Genomic DNA, 14,485 nt, shown 5'->3' with positions numbered 1-14,485 from the left:
CTTCAATTGTAGAAATATATTCCTGAGTGCTGTGCAACCCCAGGGACATATTCCTGGCAGCAAAAAGGGTTTTTTGTTTTTGTTTTTTTTAAGGGAAGGTAGGGAAGCAAAAACTGCTCACTCATGCCCCTCCACCCACGTGTGGCTGTGGATCTAGCCTTTGCCACAGGTATGCTTCAGTCTCTCTGTGGGGACACAGCCCTTCCGCTCACTTGTGGCTGCGCAATATGTGGGCCATTGATTTTAAGTGGCTTAAATATGTGCTTACCCAAGTGCCCGATTGTGCCCATAGTGTCCACACATTAAAACATACAAATAGTGAGTACATGTTCCTGTTGTTCCCACACATTTCTCTTGGCACCTGTATTGCCAACCTTCTTTGCTACGATGAAACAACTAATTAATTCAATACATCCTAAGGCCATGATCCAGTTGCTTGCTGTAGCCCCCGGTGTGTGCTGCTCTGGGTGCAGGAGTTTCCTGTTGCCAACCACTTCTCTTCTGGAGTATTGCCCTTGCAAAGGGGCTGTGTGTACTCCACAGTGCATGCAAAGGACTGAGTGGATCATTGCCTAGTTGTTTTTCAATCACTCATTCTTGTCACTATTCTATATATCTATATATTTAATTCTCTAAGGCATACCTGTGGCTAATCCCATGTGTGGCAGCTCTCGCGAGAGTTCGGAGAGCTCACGGATAGCCATGGGATAGGTGGGAGGGAGGAAAATGATAGCTGTGGCTGTCCAGAAAGTGGTGGCTGGTGGTGGCAAGAAGCCGGGGGTGGGTGGGAGAAGAAGCTGGCCAGTTAGCCAGCGGAGGGGGGGGGAGAAGCCAGCACCTGGCTGACCAGAAAGTGGTGGGTTGTCCAGCCAGCTAGAAATGGTGGGGGGGAGAAGGGAGATGAAGTTAGCCTGCCCACCTGCCTGAAAGCAGGGGGGAGGGAGAAGAAGCCAGCACCCCGCCAGCCAGAAATGTGGGGCAGATGGTTGGAGGGAGAAGAAGCCCACCTGCCAGAAGGTGTGGGAGGGAGAGAAGAAGCTGGCACCCAGTCAGCCAGAAAGTGGCGGGGGGGACAAGAAAAAGGTGGTGTGCAGGCCAGTGGGGGAAGAAGGTGGCGGCAGGTGGGTGGGCTGGCCAGAGGTGCAGATGCTCTGCCCCTGGCCCAGCTAGTACATATATATTTAGCTGATGTTTAGTGACTCTTGAATGGTTTTAATTTTTAACTAGCTGGCCCAGGCACAGAGCATCTGTGCTTCTAGTTCTCTCCATTTCTTCCCCCTCCCTCTCAGCTCTCCCCCGTTCTCAGCCCCACTGGCCACCACTTTCTCTCCTGCCACTGCCACCATTTTCTTTCTTCCTGCCCCCGCTGCCATTTTCTCCCCCTCGCCACCATCGTTTTCTCCCTCACTGCCCTTTTCTCCCCGCTGGCCACCACCACCATTTTCTCCCCTCCCCCCCACACTCTTTTCTCTGTCCGGTGCCGCTTTCCTCTCCCACTCCTGGCAGCTCGCTCGCAAACTCTCATGAGAGTTGCCATGCATGGGATTAGTGATGGGCATGTTTTAGAGAATTATACATATAGATTATTTTAAAGGGCTTGTTTATCTTGTTTTTATTGTTTTTATGCATGTCAACTGCCTATAGCCTCTGGGTTAGGCAGTACAGAAAATAAATAAATAAATAAATAAATAAATAAATAAATAAATAAATAAATAAATAAATAAAGCAAGCAAGCAAGCAAGCAAGCAAGCATACTTCATTCACTGCTGTGTCTAATTCATTAATTGACATTCTTTTAAATTGATGGGTCTGTTGATGACAAAATGACCTTTGGGATAAAACTTGCTTAAGCTCAGAGATGATTCAGTTGTCATCCTTCTGAAAGATGAAAACATCCTTTCTACTTTATGCTGGGTCACGCCCAAATCTCCTAAACCCTGCTCTTTCAGGATCCTAGAGAAACACTGAGTTCAATGGCACTTACTCCCAAATCAGTCTCCCTAGGATTACAGTCTTAATCCCACTGCAGTCTGTGCTGGATTGTGGCCCCTTTGCTACAGGTTTCGGGAACCTCAGTTTATCATCTTGAAGAAGGAATCAAAGGGCACTTTTATGAGGGAGCTTCCCCCATGCTGCGTTTCACTGAAGAGCCATTATTAAACCTACCGAAATAGTTATTCATGCCCGTGTGACATCAATCACTCGGGCTGCACAATGCCTGACTGTAAATTATAACATTATCTATGAGCAGAATGATGATAATAAGAATAATAAACCGCAAGTCACAGTGCCAGTAGGCCAAGATCCTCCTCTTGATCTGTCAGATTTGCTTTGTAGCATGAAAGGCTCAGCTCTTTCCATCCCAAGCCCAGGCATCATTAGAACTGTCATGGGCTTCTGCAGGACCAGTTGATATCGCTCAGAACAGCAGTTGTTCTGTTGTTTGGAGAGCCCGACTCAAGACCGAGTTGCCAGGGTACAGGCGCTGCAAGCATTCTCCTTCAGACTGACATCCTGGTGAGCTGTCCTGCAATTGCCCTCTGTAAGTCACAACAAGAAGTAAACTGCTGTCACCGAGATGAAAGACTCCTTTCCTCTCATCTCTCCACTGCAAAATTACTTCAGTGCCACACTGTATTTTATGTCAATACCTCCCCCCCCTCAATATTGGAAGGGGGGGAGATATAAGTACATTGTTCCCTGAATTCCTGATGCTCTATGTAACCTAGCAACTTCTTACCACAGCATACGGCAGAGTGGTAGCATGCGGTACATTCATGCTACCAACAATGCAGCCTCGTCCTTGCAGATGTTTGAGGTGAAATTCATTGTTAATCGCTTCCATTAATTTCAGCAATAATTGCACCCTCCTTGGCTTTTGCCACACCGCTTGAGCAACTTGAATGCTGGCAATGTTATTTGTGGGGATTCAAAGACTCTCTTAGTTTTTGCTGTTAAGATGGGGGTCTGGGGTTTTTTTTAGTTGCATGAAGCTCACAGCCTGAAGCAGGTTGCAAGCTGGGACTGGGAGAATATGCTCAGCAGCACATTTTCACATTGTGACAAATGTGTGAGTTCAAAATGTACCTGCAAAAGAAAGGGAGGGCTAGCTATTTGCAAAATCAAGAGCTGGCAGTTGATGTCATTAATAAGGCACATTGGGCAAGGGCCAGACCTTGCTGACTGATACCAGTAGCAGCAGTTTCTCTCCCTTCTAGACAATCTCAATCTCTCTCTCTCTCTCTCTGTCTCTCTCTCTCTCTCTCTCTCTCTCCAGCAAAGTTCAGAGAGTGTCAGGAAAAAGAGATAAACCGAAGCAATAGGGCTGTTCTTACGACTGGCATTCGGAAAGGAGAAAACCTCATATCTTCCTAATTCAGCAGCCATGGAGTGTTTTCCCTCTACCCTCACTCTGAAGCTGGGTACAATTCTGGGCTCACCACTGCCACCCTACCTTCATACCCACTTTGCCAACGAGCATTTCTCTCTCTTTCTCTCTTGTCGTATAATTTGTATGAGGCGGGGTGTGGGGGAACTTAGCAGGGCTTCTGTCCCTACAGGTGCTTCTGTGGAGGTTAAAACTGTTAGCTTAGGAAGAGAGAGTGGTAGATAGGGCTTGGAAGAGCCCGTGACAGGGATGGCTAGGGGTAGGATCTCTAGTGAAGGTCTCTGGGTTGGTGGGTTGGATATTGGGAGGTGGATAGTAAGTGGTACACACCAGTGAACACTTCTGGTTAGTAAGTGTGACTCTTAAGTATGAATGCCGGATGTGTATGGTCTATACACGGATCTTCAACCTAGGTGGTTGTTTCCAGTAAAAGGGCTAAGAGTCAGGGAATGCTTATTGAATCCAACACAGGTATCTCAGTAACATATAAGTATAGCTTCTGCTAAAGGATTAAGTTTGATACAGTGTTACAGAAGCCATTATGCTTCGGTAGAGAGAAACCTCTAAGATACTGTCCAAATCTTAGCAGCCATAACTGTTTTCTGCTTGTTGAATATGCTTCTACGTTAAGTGCTTTGGTTGTCACAGACGTTAAATACTCTTTCTCTGACACCTTTTACCTCAGGGTTTTCTTGTACAGAAAACCAAAATGTGTTATACTTCTCCTGTTAATGGTCCCTTTAACAGATCTTATCCCACCGCCGAAGCCCACCACATGTGACCACTGCCTCATGTGACCATACCCTCGATGCCTCAGGGCATCGAGTGGCATAGTCAACCAGTGTAAGTACATATTTCTTCCCCTTCCAACTAGCTTTTGTGAATGGACCTATGATATCAATGCCCACTCTGCAAAAAGTCTGGTGTCCGGTGATAGGTAAGGGTTTGAGTAGCGCCTTTGCCTTTTGTCCCTTTCTCCACACACTGACAATATGATTTCAGCATCCCTATCACTGGATCCTCCACCTACCACTCTCTCTCCCTGAGCTCCCTGATGACAGTTTAACTGTCATCCTCTGCTCCGTTCTAAAGCCCCTCCCTCAGGAAACCCACCTGGAGGGCAGTCCCTGGACTTCTAAAGATGATTGACAGCTCTGGTGCTGTTGCCAACCATCACAGATGGCCAATCGGGTGTGTGCATGGCTCCCGAAACAGGGTAAGAAGCTTCTCCTACCCTCATGCTGGTCATGAGAACAGCCCTAATATTTGGCTTGGTAGTCAATGATTTATGAAACAAAGGCTGCAATCCTGGCTGACAAACTGCACAGCGGCCCACAGGTATTGTCAGTGCCATCACAGCCGCGTTCATGCAGTTGCACAAAAGTGCTGTTGTATGAATGCCAGAATTGTGACTGCAGCTGCATGATAGTACACCTGTTGGAAATAATGGCCACACCATCATGCAACCAGAGTTGCACAATTCCAGCATTTGTCCAACAGTGCTCTGTCTTGTGCAACTTGTGAACGCTACCATTATAAGCATACAGTGGCTCCTGAGATGCTGACAGCATCCGTGGGATGCTGCAGAGCATGTCAGCCACTTACTTGAACAGCTCTTAAAATTTATGGGACTTCTATTTAAACATTAGGGTTGCCAACTGACTGAAGCTCTTTCCAGTGATTTATAAAATCTCCAAGATTGCTTTCATGCAGCATCAGTTGGAGATCAATACTGATTTCTGGAGACTCCAGGCCAATTCTGGGGTTGACAATCCTAATAGACATGGATAGGAATGGGCTCCAACTCTCTGTTCTTCACTGGTGAAATGCTCAGATGATTTCTGCCTAAAAGCGAACAGTGTGGAACAGGGATGCACAACTCTAATGCCCTGGTGGGCTGGAATGAACCATGGCTTGATGTGTTGGGGCCAAGAGCAATTTTCAGAACATTATAATAGTAAAATTAATTTCTAAAAATACTAAAGAAAATGAGGGGGCAGAGGCTTGGAGTCAAGGGAAAGGCAAGAGAGATGAGGGATTATCTCAGTGGGCTCAAATTCAGGGACAGGGCCAGCAAGTTGTGTAGGGGGCAGTGTTCCCTCTAAGGTATGTGCATGTGCTCACACAGTTTTTGATGCCTGCTCAGTTAATTTTAGATACTGCTCAGGTTGAATCTGGAAGGCCCAACTCTGAATACACGTGCACACATTGCCTTGATACTGCTGCCCAGAACAAAACTCATGCCGCACACAGATGAACAAAAAAATTAGAGTCAGCACTGGGGTGGGGGGGCAGGCATCTGGTCTCAAGTGGCTAAATGCTTTGGGCCACTGCTGCTTGTCTGTAGGTCAGGCCTAGAGCTCTCGTCATGAAACTCACTGGGTGATTCTGGGCCAGTCATGGATCTCTCAGCCTAACCTACCTCACAGGGTTGTTGTGAAGATAAAAAATAACCATGTACACTACTCTAAGCTCCTTGGAGGAAAAGCGAGATATAAGTGTAAAAATAAATAAATAAATAAATAATTTTTTAAAAAAAGACTCCTGCTGTTGTTGCAGAACGTGCCTTTCTGTGGGCCAGCAAAAAAGTTCCTGTGGGCCGAACCTGGCTAACTCAAATCATTGGAATTTCTCAAAAGCAAATGATTTTAGGATCCATATCTAAAAAGACACTTGCCATCTTGGTAAACCAAAACTGGTTGCATTAGAGCTATCCTGAATTCAAATATTCATTTCTTAACTTAGAAAAACCAAAGAAGATTAATACACTCCAAATGCTACGAGTGAAGCACTGAAAGATATGGAAGAAAGCTGATCTCACAGTCAGGGAATGCTCTTATCACCATGGTAAGCTGGGGGTTGCTTGCATTTTTAGTTCAAGGCTGCATTCAGTTCTCTATGCCAACTGAGAGTTTTGCTATACTGGAAGGATACTCAAGAGATCGGTGAAGGATCACGGACAAGCACAAAGCTAATGGAAGAAACCTGGCTCAAATTCTACCTTTTAAAAAGGCGTATTATCATCTAGTAATGTATTGTTTGTCATAGGTACATATTTTAAATGCTGTATTCTTTTAATGATCAAATTATGTAATTACATATGTGAATATGTGTGGTCTTAATTCCTCCCTATTTTTTTTAAAATGCCCTTTACTCCTTGTGCAAAACAGTAGAACCATAATAGGTTCTTAAGGTGTATATTTCTTTAAATAAGTTACTGGGAGCAGCAGAGGTGCACCTAGGTAATTTTGGAGACTGGTCCTAAACGCATTTGGAAGTCCCTCCCCTAGCCACTGCAAGTTAATCATCATCCCCCTACACACACACCCCGTGACACACACAGTATTTTTAATACGGGGGTTCTTGAGGGCACAAACAGCAACTGAAATCGCAAGAATGTAAGAATATAAAACAGGTATATTTATGCAAAGATGCATTAGAGGAAACATTTCAACCTGCAGCTTAACATATCCCCCTCTCACATATTTATTTCCCCACTCCTCCCTCTATCTCTAAAGCAGAGGGCCAGTGGAATGGCATGGGACCACACCATCAGTGTTGCCTCTAATTTTTAGCCTACTTTCCAGTAGGCTTATCTATCTATCTATCTATCTATCTATCTATCTATCTATCTATCTATCTATCTATCTATCTATCTATCTATTTGATTTTTATACCGCCCTTCCAAAATGGCTCAGGGTGGTTTACACTTAAAACAAACCATTAAAACAGTAAAGAGCTTAATTAAAAACAATATAACAACAATTAACAATTTTAAAAACATTTTTAAACAACAGATAAACAAAACCCTAAAACCGAGTTAAAATATTAAAACTGATTAAAAAACCCTGGAAAGCCAGGCCAAACAAATGAGTTTTAAGGGCTCTCCTGAAGGCTAATAGAGAATTCAAATTGTGGATTTCTGCAGGGAGTGCATTCCACAGCCCTGGAACAGCTATAGAGAAGGCCCACCTCTGAGTTGCCACCAGAAAAACTGGTGGTAACTGGAGACGAACCTCCTCAGATGACCTTAGTTTGCGGTGGGGATCATGCAGAAGAAGGTGCTGTCTGAGGTAACTCGGGCCTAAGCTGTTCAGGGCTTTAAAGGTAATAACCAGCACTTTGTATTTTGCCCAGAAACATATCGGCAGCCAGTGCAATTGTTTCAAAACGTAATATGTTCTCTCCGTAATATGTTCTTGCGTAATATGTTCTCTCCGGGTTACCCTAGAGACCAATCTGGCTGCCGCATTCTGAACTAATTGAAGTTTCCGAACTACGTACAAAGGCAGCCCTACGTAGAGTGCATTGCAATAGTCAAGCCGGGAGGTTACCAGCTGGTGCACCACTGTATTTTGATGTCATCCTCTTCAAGGAATGGGTGCATCTGTCGAATTAGCTGAAGCTGATAGAAAGCACTCCTGAGATCACCCAGCACTTCGCGTGTCCATGTGTCTGTATGTGTGCCCCCTCCTATCAACTTCGGAATGCCTGGAACAATATGAACCAAATTGGGTATAGCTGTAGGGACACATACAACACATAGAGTTGTAGGGACACATACAGTTATAGGGACACCTCAATGGCATAGTTTGTGATCCACCCTGAGTTAATGGCAGACATGTAAACCTTTGAGGCTTTGGTGTAGTTTGTAATGATGTCATCCACACCAATCCAAGATGGACACGTGAGCATTTGAGGTGCAAGTGGGCTAACTTGTGAACCTAACTGATGTGAACCAAATTTGCTACACTGATTTGAACCAAATTTGCTACAGCTGTAGGGACACATAGAGATGCCCCAATCGTGTAGTTTGTAATGGTGTCATCCTCCCAGATCCAAGACGGTGGACATGTGAACATTTGTGGCACAATAGGTCTAACTTGTGGACTTTGATCTGAACCAAATTTAGTCCAGTTGTAGGGAAAGTGAAAGGAAAGTAGTTAGATTAGTTCTTACTAGAACAACTTGTTTTCATCTGTGTGCGGAATAAGTTTTATTCTGGGCAGCAGTGTCAAGACATTGTGCGCACACGTGCATTCAGAGTGGGGCCTTCCTGATTTAACCTGAGCGGGATCAAAAATTAGCACAGTGGATATAGAAAACTTGTGCGCATGCACACGTGCGTACACCTTAGAGGGAACACTGTTGCTGCTCCCCTCTGTTGTTCCCTGTTGCTATTGCCTGCAGTCTGCTGCTGCTTTAAGAGTTGTGAGGTTGTGTTCCCTTAGAGGGAACACTGCGCACCACCTGGGACAGGATAAAGAGGATTTGGGGGCCCCCAGGTTGTATGGAGGCCCTGGATTTGGCCTGGAAGTCCAGAGGTAAGAGCGCCTCTGAGGAGCAGCTATCATGTTCTGACCCAGGGTTTTGAAGTTGTGGTCAAGTGGATGAGGGTTAGCCAGCTAAAACTGAATCCAGAGAAGACAAAAGTCGTGCTGGTTGGGTGGTCAGAGCTAAGGGTAGAGCTGTAATTGAGTGCATCGATTCCCTTCCTTTCCCCATGAGTCCCCTCCCTCATGGAATTTCACTTAACCGGGGGGCAAACTTAGCTGTCGCTGGTGTCTTGAATGCAGTGTGGGAGGAGGCTCCTGACTTCCCACTGCAGTGTGGAGATCAACTGACCAGCGAGGGGTGGTGCAGCCCCTCCACTGGATGCTGGATTGGGAGCCACCTTCTGCGCTGTATTCAAGAAACCGGCGGCAGCTAAGTTTTCCCTCCACTCTCCCCCCCCCCCCACTGGAGCAGCATTTCTGGCCCTCACTGCCAGGTTATTTCTGGCCCTCACCACCACCTATGGCAGGTAGGGGTGGATGCATGGGTGGGGGCATGCGCTTGTCAGAACCTAGGCCCTCGCACCTATGCTTAGAACCACGTTCTATGTCTAGAAACAGGCACCTATGCCCTCAATACACCACTGGTCAGAGCTCTGGTATATTATTTCTTGTTTACACAGTCAGACAGGTGTTATTGACTGGTTTGTTTTATCCAGACATCGAGTCCTTCCCAAGGACCTGGGATGGCTGAATTTTATCATCAGTACTGTTGGTTATTATAGATATCATCGCAAAATATAGGCTGTTCCCAGTAAAGCTGCTTTTTGTAATTGGCTGATGGTGATTTCTGTGGCCCCTATGGTGTTGAGGTGCTCTTCAAGGTCTTTTGGAACTGCATCCTTCTTCTTGTTGTTCTTGTTCTTCTTCTTCTTATTATTATTATCATTATTATTTCGATTTCTATACCGCCCTTCCAAAAATAGCTCAGGGCTGTTTACACAGAGAAATAATAAATAAATAAGATGGCTATATTATGATCTACCTGTTATAAATGATGCATATATTGTTTTATCAGAGCAGGTATGCTCCTGGATCCACTGTTGCTGTTGGATAAGAAGTTGGCAGCAGTATCCAGCAGTGCTTTCTATCAGCTACATATGAGATGCTGCCTCCGTTTCAGATATAACGGCAAACTTGAGGCAAACTTTGCTGGACCCACAGTTTGCCTCAATTCCCCTGGCACACTCCCATACGATAGCAATCTACAGTGTGGGAATCGGCAAAGGGGGAGGAAGTGGCTGCGAGGGCTTTTTCCTTCACATGAAAGAAAGCCTAGGGAGCCAATACAGTTGGAGAGAGGGAGGAGCTTCTCCCTTAACTCTGCTTTGTACAGCTTGCACAAATCAGAGGTCATGGGGGCAGCATCTGCATGTCACGATGCTGCCTTCAAACCTGAGGTCTCGATGGCAAAACTCACTACAGACCTAAGGTACAAATTCAAGTTTGGGGGCTCAAACTGACCTGAAGTTTGGTGATGGAGAAGTGTTTTTCTGCATTTGGACTACCGCAATTTTTAACCTTTGGCACGTTTGTCTCCAGTTTGCCGTTATGTCCGAAGGTGACCGCTGGCTTTGATGAAAACCAAGACTTCACAACAGCTACCCATGCCAAGGATTGATACTGTTAGTGTGCTCTTGATAATCCTTGAAGACACTTTGGAAGCAGCAACTAGTGCAGAATACAACACCTCCTTATTGGCAGGTGTTGGCAGGCACAAACATATTCATTTGGTTCTGAACCCATTCCACTGGCTGCTATGGGGCTCCTAGGCTCAATATAAGGTGCTGGAGCAGATTTTCATGGCCCAGAACTGACACATCTTAGGGAGCACCTCTCCTTTCAAGAGCCCATTTTCATCTTCTGGCCATCATTGAAAACTCTGTTCTGAGTATCTTCTTTGGGGCAGACTGTATTGTCACCAGAAGGAAGCAGGACTTCTCAGTGGCTGGCCTAGTTTTGTGGAACGACCTTCCCCAAGAGAGTCATCAGTCAGTGTTACTCCTTCCTGATTTTCTAAATTCCTCTGTTTGGCTCATCTGTTCTGGGAGGATTTTGGTAGATGGAGGGAGGAAAGTGTTCTGATGCTGCTGCATTGGGCTCTTTACTGTTACATTATTATTGTTGATCTCTTTTAATTTGTTTTGTTGTATGGGGCTGTTTATACACCATTTTAGGCTGCAATGCCAAAATGATTTCCCAGCCAAAAAGCCCAACTGAGCATCGTGAGACTTACTTCTGAGTAAACATGCATAGGATGAAGTGGCATAGTGACACTGGCAATGGCCTGTGCCCAGTTTTTTCGAACATAGCCTCCTGCACACAGCGATCCCCACTCACCTGCTGCTGGTGGCCTCCGCTGGCCTCTACAGCCCCGATAACCACCACAGCCACTGCAGCTGGCAAAGGAAAGCCAGCAACCCACGGAACAGTGTAACAATGTCACTGCTGGCAGCAGCAGTGGTTAATGGGACTGTAGAGGCCAGTGTAGGGAAGGAGGAGGGAGGGAGCCTATGGTGGAGACAGAAGGAGGCAGATGGGGCCATGGTAAAGGCAGTGAATGGTGAGTCTTGCAATGGCTTCCTCCAGCTGCCTCCTTCCTCAGTGCGGCCCCCAGCAGTTCTTAGCACATGGCTGCACAATGGTCGATCGGCCCATAGGAGTATGCTGCAAGTCAGTGTTGCATGCTGTAGAATCCAGAGAATTAAGCATGGTAGTATTCAATGACCAGTCAGCAGAGTAAATTCAACACATCTTGAATTTAATAAAGGAAGTCCTTTAGTTTTACACACAGTAAACAATTCAGCCTGCTTCCCTGTTCTATTCCTTGGTCTCCATCTGCAAAATTCAACGTCTAGGATTGGACTAGGTTGTAACTGAAATCTGGACCCATTTCAAACTGGCTTCCAGGCAGAGTCACCTGGGGTGGAGGTGGAGACTGCCTTGGTTGGCCTGATGGATGATCTCCAGTTGGGAATCAACAGTAGGGATGTGCACAGAACTGGCAGGGGCCAGTTTGAAGGCAGGGGGGAGAACTTTAAGGGCGGGGGAGGGTGCACTTACCCTCCCCACCATGTTTCCCCCACTGGCGCTTTCTGTAAAACTGGTCTGGTGGGGTGGCAGCATACCTCCCTGCTGTCCTGTCCTCTCTTCAGACCCATGCGTGTGCACACGTTGGCGCGTGCGCACATTGGCACTTGCGCACTTTGGCATGTGCTCGCACGCACCCGATGTGTGCATGTGCGTGGGTTATTTCTGGTCACTTTCAGTCCGAGGAGAGGACGGGGTGGCAGAGAGGTACACTGCCACCTTACTGGACCGGTTTTACAGAGTGCGCTGGCAGGGGAAATGTGGCCGGGATTGGAGGGGGGTAAGTGCAACCTCCCCCACCCTTAAAGTTATCCCCCTCACCTTTGAACCAGCTGAACCGCTGGGTGTTTGAACCTGTTCGGAGGCCTGTAAAAGGGCCAATCTACCGCATCTATTTTTCCCCAATGAAGTTCACCTTTCAGACTTACCCATTTTATAGGCTTCTGTTTAAGCACATGGATATAATAAAAGTGCAATATAAAAAGTGCGGGATGATCCCTAAATAACCAAGACTTCTGCTGAATAGCAAGAACCCCTTTTCATTAAGCCTGTTGCTGCTAGCTGCCTTCCTGACAAGATGGTAAATATTATTGCTGCTACAGCGTACCATGGTGATCCTAGGAGGGCGACAGGTTTGAAAAGCAAGAACACAATGTAAAGTCTGTCTGGTAAATGGCCAAAGGGTAGTCTTAGTTCTGAAATCAACTCCATTCTGTAAAAGAGAAGAAGAATACATTTGGTTTTGCGATATTCTGAGTGTTTTAGAAAGTAGGGGTCCTGTACACTGGCTCTTTCAGGCAAGTTTTGAAATCGAAGCAGCACATGATAAAGAAAAAAAAAGGGCGAGAGAAACATTTGGGTTTTTTTTTTAATATCAAAGTTGCAGAAAAGTACAAATAGGAATGAAACCCAGACCACCCATGGCGAGAGTGTTCTCGTTAAAGCTACAGTCAACTGACCTATGCACCAGAGGGTTTCTGTTGCTGAGGCAATGGGATGTAGGTTTGAACTAGACTATCACAGTCTGAATTTTCAAGAATCCTTGGGGGCAGAAGTTCATAAAACATATTTCTTTCTTTTGTGTGGAAAAAATAGTCTCCATTGAAGCTTAGATAGATATACACACACTGGCACACAGACACAGACACAGACACAGACAAATAGAGGAAATTTAAAAAATAAATCAGATAAATGAAAGAAGCTAATGACCACATTCTTCAGTTTTAGTGTCATAATATGGTATTTAACACAGATATGATGGCCAATGAAATGCGTAGCTAATATTCATGTTGCTTTTGATATGACAAAGGGAGATTGGCAAGAATGGGAGAGTGGGGGGGGGATGAGGAGACTGGATGAACAGAACAAGTATTGGTGGTTTGCTCTGCTCCCAAAATAAAATAAAAATGATATGAAACAGTAACTTAGACAAAGTTCTGAGTAAAAATAGAACATTGGAAATATTTGGATTTATATACAGCTTCTGTTTTGTTAGTTCATCCGTGCTTCAAAGCCCTGGAATACACACCGACACTGAGTAGGCTGGTCTGGCCTTAAAGCCAGTTTGACTTTTAGGCTGGAGTTGACCCAATGCAGAGCTCAAGATACTCAACTGGGTCTGGGTGATGTCCACAAGCTGGCCCAGAATGGCTTATTTGATCCGTGCTGCACTGAATGCCATTATAGCCATGTTCCCATGTTAGTTAGTTAATAAATATTGTATTGGCAAGCTCATGACCCTCAACAGAAGAAGCAGGTGAATGTATGGAATTCTGTTAGCAAGGCAGCAATCTTTTCTTCATATCTAACTCTGGGAATCAGACACCATGCTGTTTTTTAAAGGGTCGCAAGGATCTGGGAACAGGTTTAGGCAGTCACATTTGCTCACCGGATCTGGCAGAATGTGTAGAAATTAGAATTTCTTCAGCATGGCATTTCATACTGGAAACATACTGTAGTCTTCTGGGAATTTCAACAGGTCTTTTTTAAGGGCCCCAAACTACAAAAAAAGCCCAGATTTGCAGCCCTTACAGTAGTGAAGTTAAATTTGAAAGTGTGGCAATTATGCCCACACTCCAGAAGTCAGGTGGTGATGTGGAGGCTGATAAGGACATTCAGGGGGGCAGGGTTATGCTTTAATTTCTTATATACATGCCTCCCTGCCCTTTCCCACAAAGGGGAGGGAGCCCAGAAGGGCTAGGAGCAAAATCAGTCATGAAAAAAATAGGCAAAGGAATGTGCAAATTGAGTTGCAGAATGGATAATTATTGGAGCATTTAGCTATTCTTGATGCATTTGGGTTACCTTGATGCATCCTGTGATTTTATTTAAAGCAGTGTGTGTGTGTGTGTGTGTGTGTGTGTATCTGGCTTTCTTTTCATCTTGCCCAGCTGTTCTTTATGTCAGGGGCACATCTGGGTCACTTCTAAGGCCAAGTTCTCCTAACACTGGTCATGGCGTGCAGGTCAGACAAAGAGGAGCAAAGAGCCATGTCTGGAGACTGCGCTATAAAAAGACACCTCATCACTGCAAAGCAGGTTGAGTTCAGACCTGGATCAGCTTGACCCAATCTTCTTAAGTTAAGAGAGCAAGTGTGGAAGTACTTGACTCACAAGTACTTGGTCAAGGATCTTGGTCAAGGATCTAAGCTTTCAAAGGAGTTACTCCCCTTGTA

General features: G+C 45.5%; 1 long non-coding RNA gene across 1 annotated transcript; it reads right to left on the bottom strand.

Moving 5' to 3' along the window:
• Window positions 1-1,759: 1,759 nt before the first annotated feature.
• LOC128346269 (uncharacterized) lies at window positions 1,760-4,460 on the bottom strand. The gene is made up of 2 exons (XR_008316870.1): window positions 4,419-4,460; window positions 1,760-2,540 (listed from the first exon to the last, which is right to left on the bottom strand). It is a non-coding gene; the product is annotated as an uncharacterized LOC128346269 (long non-coding RNA).
• Between the last annotated feature and the right edge of the window lie 10,025 nt (window positions 4,461-14,485).

The sequence above is a fragment of the Hemicordylus capensis genome, chromosome 2 (assembly GCF_027244095.1).
Source record: "Hemicordylus capensis ecotype Gifberg chromosome 2, rHemCap1.1.pri, whole genome shotgun sequence".
NCBI classification, from domain to species: domain Eukaryota; kingdom Metazoa; phylum Chordata; class Lepidosauria; order Squamata; family Cordylidae; genus Hemicordylus; species Hemicordylus capensis.
The sequence above is the reverse complement of the archived record's forward strand: the minus strand, read 5'-3'. Positions and strand labels throughout refer to the sequence as shown.